The sequence below is a fragment of the Gopherus flavomarginatus genome (genome assembly GCF_025201925.1).
Source record: "Gopherus flavomarginatus isolate rGopFla2 chromosome 13 unlocalized genomic scaffold, rGopFla2.mat.asm SUPER_13_unloc_4, whole genome shotgun sequence".
NCBI lineage: Eukaryota > Metazoa > Chordata > Testudines > Testudinidae > Gopherus > Gopherus flavomarginatus.
In genome coordinates, this window is record NW_026114612.1 from 416,321 (window position 1) to 423,685 (window position 7,365).

Sequence of the window (7,365 nt, forward strand, 5' to 3'; positions counted from 1 at the left end):
TTAATGAAGACTAGATGCCTTTCTGGAATGTGTTTGCCTCAAAAGTAGCTATTGTGTCATACAGGAGGCCTGTGATATGCAGGAGGTCAGATTAGATGCTCTAATGGTCTCTTCAGGGCATAAAGTTGACTAATTTCTGAAAAACGGAGTGTAGCATTGGGAGCAGCATCTGATGTTTTCCTGTCTAGCCGGCTTGCTTCCGAGAACGAACGCTCCTTGAGTGGGGTGACCACAGGGAATAGCTCAAACCTCCAAAGTTCCTGGCCAGGGGCAGGACATTAGCACAGCAAGGGAGGGATGTGGCAGTGACATCACAAAGGCCTTTTGCAGGACCTCAGGCTATTGGTCAAAGGTGATGGGGAGATGGTGACCTCACAGAGAGATGCTGACATCAGCCAGGCAGGACAGGGGTAAGGGGCCAAGGAAACCTCAGAGACCCCTGTGGCTTTTCTTCAGCAAGTCTCTTTCTCAAGGTCTCTCTTTGAGGACTGAGAAAGTATTCGGGTTCACGTATGTGAGTGCCAGGAGGAACTTCTTTTGAGTTTTCTCCTTCCCTTTTCCTGATTTTACTAGAAAACAGCCGTCCCTGTTTAGAAGGTAAGAGCCTCCTCGAGAAAAGGGGTGTCCTGGGCGTGTCACAGTTCGGATGCCAGTGGCCCCCCACACTGTAATGAAGTTCCCGCCACCCTGCTCTGTGTTCGCAGTGCGGGAGAGAGCAGCATTCCACGGCAGTGATTTGCTCCTGGCTGCCAGTGCAGAGCAGCAGACTCAGCTGTCAGAACTTCCCAGAGCAATGAAAGGGGAGGGCCCATGGCTCTGTAGCAGGAATGCAGGGTAGGCGAGTTCACGGCGGGCATTGTGGGATACTGGAGAAGGCCAGTTATAGTGATATAATGAACGGCAGCGTCTACTCTGTCACTTCAAGTTTGCTGCAAAAAGCTCTAGACCTCCCATCAAAGTTGTTTTATTTTGTCAGCAAACCAGGGCAGTTTTGTCGCCAGACATGGCATTGCAGTGTGTACACCTGCCACAAGCTGCCGACTGAGGTAGCGTTGTGTGTTTTTCACACACCTGAGCAACATAATTCTGCTGAAACAACTTTGTAGTGCAGACCTGGCCAAAGATTCACTCACACACAACTTGTAAGAACAACGTCACCTGCTCCTCTGCTTTGCAGAATCCAAATACAAGCAAAGCTTGTCATGCCCTGGTGGCGATGGCCAGGAGTCAGGTGTGGGCAAACACTGTGCTTTAGCTACCCACAGGCACCATGGCTTAGCTGGCTAAAGCATCTGTTTCATAACCAGGAGATCCTGGGTTCAATTCCCAGTGGTGCCTTGCTGACTGGTTGTTGGGGCACCTGCTATTGGCTACTGTCAGAAGACAAGATTCAGAGCTAGATGGGCCTTTAGTCTAGCCCAGTGTGGTTTTTCTTATGGTTTTAAATAACACTCACAGGTACTGATAATAGAGTTACTGAAAGTTTGGGAGTTAGGAGCGGGTAGGTCAGTGGTCCAGTCCCCACACAGATGATACTCTCCCTCTGGGACAGGGGCAGGTCTGAGCTCTCACCCGACCGCTCATTGTGGCTGTCAGAATCTGTGAGCAGCTTGTTTAGTTTATGCCAAAGGTTGAGTCCTGCTTTGTGCACTGTGTGTGAGAATGAAAATCCTAAACTGCCTCTTGAAATAACGAATGCAGCAGGACGTGTTATTGTCCCTGCCCCAAGGCAGATAGACCAATGGAGAAATGCCGTCAAGTCCAAGGTAATACTCCACTGCCATTTTACATTTTTTGCTTGCTAAGCTCCTTATCTGCCTGGCCCAGGCTGTCTTCTGTCTCAGCTGCTGCTCCCAGCCTGCTCTAGAGTCAAACATGGAGGGCTCCCAGAGGAACAGAGACTGGGACGGGGCAGCAGCCTGGGTTGGGCTGCGAAGATGCTAGGAGTTCTGGTTCCCTGAGAAGTGGCCTGGTTCCCTTCTCAACAGCGAACAAATCAATCCCACGTCCCCTCCCCAGAAAAATCAGCCTAGAGCCAAGGGCAGCAGGGGACGATTCCCTCTAGTTCCCACCAAGGCAGGAGAGAAACCAGGGTGTTTTTAGGAGAGCTTATAGAACTGACGTGGGGAAACCAACCTTTAATAACAGGCAGTTCCAGTTTAAGCTAAGTGTTTTTAACAATTTCTACAACATTAAAAAACCCTTCCATCATAGTGTCACCACCCATAAAATTGCTTCAGCCTTATAGGTTCCTAAGTGCACAATTAAACATCTCTTCAAATCCAAGGGAGTGGAGATCAGTCAATGTTCAGAGTCATCCCACATAAAAGAACCATGTTGTGGTACATACTGGCCCCATCATGTGGTCGTTGCCTTTCCCTCCTCTCTGTTAAAAGTTTTAGTATTTTGCACAGAAACTTTCTTCCCTCAGGAGACACCTGGGAATCAGGTCTGCCAGCCAGACAAACACCTTTAAGAGGAGGCATCATCTGTCAAAAAATGATCTCCCTCCTTCAGTTCAGTGGCACCCTGAAATGTTTCTTATCCCAGCAGAGCCAGAGGACTGAAAGCAGCTACATCAAGCCTCTGTGTAGCTAGCAGGAGTGAACACAAACACTCCCTTGTATCTGAAGAGATGTTTTGTTTTACCCTTGGCAAACTACAAGGCTAAAGGGAAAGGTGATGGTGGTGTCAGATATAAAGAGTGAAACATAAAACAATCATCATAGTTATGCCCATAGCAACTGTAAATATTTCTAAATTCTTCTTATTATCATCAGTGTATTATTTTATCTGTCATCTAGACATGGACTAGATCTTGACCAAGAAATTTGGATCTTGACAAAATAATCAACTACCCCTCGTTAAGGTAATGGACTTGACACCCACTCGGGTGTCTCCACGCAGGTTCAAATACTAACAACAGTGGCACCTTACAGCCATAGCTTTTAATCAGGGCAATACATTGATACAAATTCCTGTTAAATCATTTCTCAGCCAGAGTCAATTGCCCACATTCCTTAGGGCATTTGGCCACCATGTGGACGTTTAATTTCCCTCCTCAATTTCATATAGAGGCACAATTTCCTTTGCACAGATCCAATAACAGTAAAACCTCCCTGTGTCTCTTGTCTGAACCAGGGCATTCGATTCCAGTGAACCCTTCTCTCCTGCAATGGCAATGGTCAGACAGAGGGGTCGTGGCACCTGCATCCCTGCCAGGGAGATATTGGCTCGGCTCTTTCTTTCTTCTGCTGTTGTTAGTCCATGAAACATCAGGGATGCCATGCAAGGCTGAGCTCACACACCAATCCCCTGAAACATTTCAGTGCCCCAGAGAAATCCTGCCCCCGGCTATTGGAATGATATGGTGGAGATTCGAATAGGAAAGGGACTGTCTGAATTGTCAGTGTGGGGAATGAACAACAATCTATAGCAATGTCGTTAGCCACAAACACACTAATCATGCTCCAGCTGGAAGGGAAATGGGCAGGAACTCTTGCTGTTCACCATGGACACACTTACACTAATGCACAGCAGTGAGTGTGCTGGGGAAGCTGGTCTGAGCCATTTGAAGTGACAATTCTGTGAGAACAGAATCATCGTGTAGGGCAGCAGCTGTTCATCAAATAGTTGTGGTTGAGTGGTTCAGGCGATAGACTAGAATTCCATTGGGGTTGCCCCACGCAGGTTTGAATCCTGCCAACTACAGAAGCATTAGTGTAATGTCATTGCTGCTGTTTTAGTGCCTGAGCATCCATGGAGCCAGATCTTATCTCCCTCTGAGGCTGGCTATTGTTAAAATACTGCTGTAGCCCTGTGGAGTATACAGTTCCTACAGTGACCAGAAGGGTTTTCCATCCCTGTAATAGCTACATTGGCAAAACAATCTTTCCTTTCATTTAGCACTATCTAACCATGGCTTAGGTCAGCTTTATTATACTGGTTCTGGGGGGTTTCACACCCTGAAAGATGTACTTATTAGAGGGTTTATCCCATCACCTTCCCATTCCCTGGTCCTTCTCACGTGACCAGAGAGCAGCAATGCATGAAGCTCAAAGGTGCAAAGAATTCAATGTTTATTGGGGTAAACTTCCAGCAAGCAATGATTCCAGTTTCCTTCCTCAGTATCCCCTTTCCCAGCTCTGACACCACAGAGGCTTGCCTGTGACCCCGTTCCCCTTCCCTGTCCCTATTCCCCCCCTTACCAAAACATAATTCCAGTTCCCCTACCCCCATTCCCATTCGCATTCCCCCCCTTACTTCCTGATTGACTGCAGACTATATAGTAAAACTTGAGTTCTGCTTACCTCTATCTTAACCAATCATTTTACTGATTAATCCTAACATATTGTAACATGATTATCTAACCAATTATACCCCACCACCTTAAATGGTTTACACAAAACAAATTAATTATACAGCAGATAGAAACAGTTACAGAACCAGACAGAGATTATACAGACAAGCAATAGGAAAGTGGAGGGTGGAACTTAGGATTCTCCAACCAACGGGAGGTGCTGTTGGACTCATCTAGTGGGGGAGAGTCTGAGTTTGAGTTCCCCACATGACACACACACATTTTCACATGGAATCAGGTCCCCTGGAGAAAAACTCAAAAGAAGCCCAGACCCAGGAGTGTCAGAGAAGGGAATCACTGTTTGTCTTAAGAGGTGGGTGAGGGAAACCTGCAGGTCCTTAGATCCCTCCAGCGCCTGATAGAATCATTTGTGGGGAAAGTCTGGGGAAGCCGAGGAGGACAAGGAGAGGGAAAAAGGCCTTGCAGCTGTTGTGCAATCACCATGCTCTCAGCAGAAGGGTCCAGGGGGCTCAGTACTCAGAACTCACAAGATGGCAAAGTTCAGAGCCCTGTTGCACGGAGTCAGACTGCGATCAGCTCACAGCGAGGGGGAGCAACACCTCTTCCTTGGTCTCTGTGCCAGACCGCCTATCAGCTCAGTGTCCTTCCTGCAAGAGTCGGCTGCTGAGAGGGTTGCGATGGGGTAAATGAAGGCAGAGGAGGATTGTTCCTCCTGGGTATTTTTGGTGTGTTTCTGTGATCCTGCTGGAGGAAGCATCATTCGAGTTTGTTTCAGTGGCTTGTGTTGGGCTGAGGTTGTGACCCTGAGTACAGGGGTTCCTGTACTCTCTGTTCTTAACCCCTCAGGGAGTGGACAATGGAGCAGTGTCAGAAAGTGGATAGAAAGTGTAGTATAAGAGAGAAGAAAATGGTTTGGTACTTTTACTACCATGTCCTGGGTTCAATTCCTAATCAAGGAAAAATGATTTTAAACCAAAAAAGCTTCAGTTATTCTTTACTTGCAATGTAAACAAATCTGTGGTATTTTCCTGATTCCCCATAATCCCAGTGTCTCCATGGCAGGGCTGGCTCCAGGCACTAGCGCAGCAAGCAGTTTCCTGGGACGGCCAATGGAATGGGGAGGCTTCTGCGGCAATTTTAGCCCTTTCAGTCCCTCTTGGAGGGAAAGACTTGCAGCCAAAAGCAGCAGAGGTAGAGCTGCTGTTGATTGCAGCATTTTTATACTTTTTTTTCCGCTTGGGGTGGCAAAAACACTGGAACTGGCCCTGCTCCATGGAAGACAATTTGTTAAATCCCAGATGAGTGGAGTTAAATCAGTTCTCAGCCTGAGTCCTTAGGGCTTAATCCTTAGGATATTGTCCCACCATGGGGCCATTTCCCTCCTCTCTTTCATACAGAAGCACAATTTTCCTTGCACAGACACAGGAACAGCAAGATCTTTCTCTGTCCCTTGTGCAAAGCAGGGGGCCAAATTCCATGGAAACAATGGATGAGTTGGGGCCCTGGGCACATCCAGCCCTGGCAGTGAGCTGTTCCCTCCCCTCTTTCTTTATGCCCCTGTTGTTATTTCATGGATTGTCTGGGATGGTGGAAAAGCTGAGTTCACTCCAGGTGGAGGGTAAAATGGACCCTCAAAGTCTCAGGACCCAACCCCTGCTACCAGGATCACTGAGGTGCTGGGGATTTGAGTAGGAAAGGGACTGTGTGAATTGTCAAGGTGAGGAATGAATAACAATCTACAACTAGATCCACCTCATTAACCACTGACACAGGCTAATCCTGCTGCAGATAGAAGGGAAACTGGGAGTGATTCTTTGCTGTTCAGCCATGGAAACAGTGACCCAATTGCACCACAGTGAATGTCCTGGGGAAAGCTGGACTTCACAGGCAGGTGGAAACACCTAAAACTCCCCACCCGACTTCTGCCACCAGGGTGAGGTGTTGAGCTGCTCACAGCATACCCTACCATGACCTTGCAGCAGGGGATTGCAGCACTCCCCCACACCCAAAGCTGGGGAGAGGGCTGAGTGTATCTCTGCACCCTGAGTCCAGGGCACAAACTCTCTTTGCCCCACACATAGAATCTTGCCCTGCTGCAAAGTGATCTCTATGAACAAGTAACCTCCAGGAGAGCAGACCTGGCCCTCAGAGAGGGGAATGGGCTTCTCGTGAAGCTTATAGGTCACTGGATGCAGTGAGAACAGGAGGGCTCTGAGTGTAACCCATAGCAAATGCTACCCATCTGGGGATATAGCTCAGTGGTAGAGCGCATATTTTGCATGTATGACGCCCTGGGTGCAATCTCCAGGTTCATTTTTTCACCCTGCTCTTTGCTCATGCCCAGAGGGGATGTGTCCCACCAGTCTCCCTGCACCAGTTTCAGTCCTGCTCAGTGAGGGGCAAGTGCCAATTGCATGGAAGGTCTGGGGGGGGGGGTTCTGCTCCGAAGTCACCTTGGTACATTTAAGATTCCCACCCGCTGTGCTGCTTGAGAGAAGGATAGATGAGAAGGTCGAATCCTCCAGCACTGAAGGAAAAGGTCCCATCTGCACAGACTGAGAGGCAAGGAATCAGAGGGGCAGTCAGTGCTCAGAGATGAGATAGGTCAGTGATTTACACCCACAAGGGGACACTGTCTTTTTGAGTATCACAGGGGTAGCTGCGTTAGCCAGGATTTGTAAAAAGTGAGAGTCCTGTGGCACCTTATAGACTAACAGACGTACAGGAGCACAAGCTTTGAGGGGTGAATCCCCACTTCATCAGATGAATGGAGTGGGAATTCTGTGCCTGGCTAGCCAACTACAAAAGCAGTTTCTCCTCCCTTGGCATTCACACCTCAACTGCTAGAAGAGGGCCTCATCCTCCCTGGTTGAACTAACCTCCTTATCTCTAGACTGATTCTTACCTGCATATTTATACCTGCCCCTGCAAATTTCCGCCACATGCATCCGATGAAGTGGGTATTCACCCACGAAAGCTTATGTTCCAATACGTCTGTTAGTCTATAAGGTGCCACAGGATTTTATGTCTTTTTGAGGTGAGTG

General features: G+C 48.1%; 1 non-coding gene across 1 annotated transcript; it reads left to right on the plus strand.

The window, feature by feature from the left end:
* The first annotated feature begins 1,264 nt into the window (after nucleotides 1-1,264).
* Nucleotides 1,265-1,338, plus strand: TRNAM-CAU (transfer RNA methionine (anticodon CAU)). The gene has a single exon. It is a non-coding gene; the product is annotated as a tRNA-Met (tRNA).
* The last annotated feature ends 6,027 nt before the right edge of the window (nucleotides 1,339-7,365 follow it).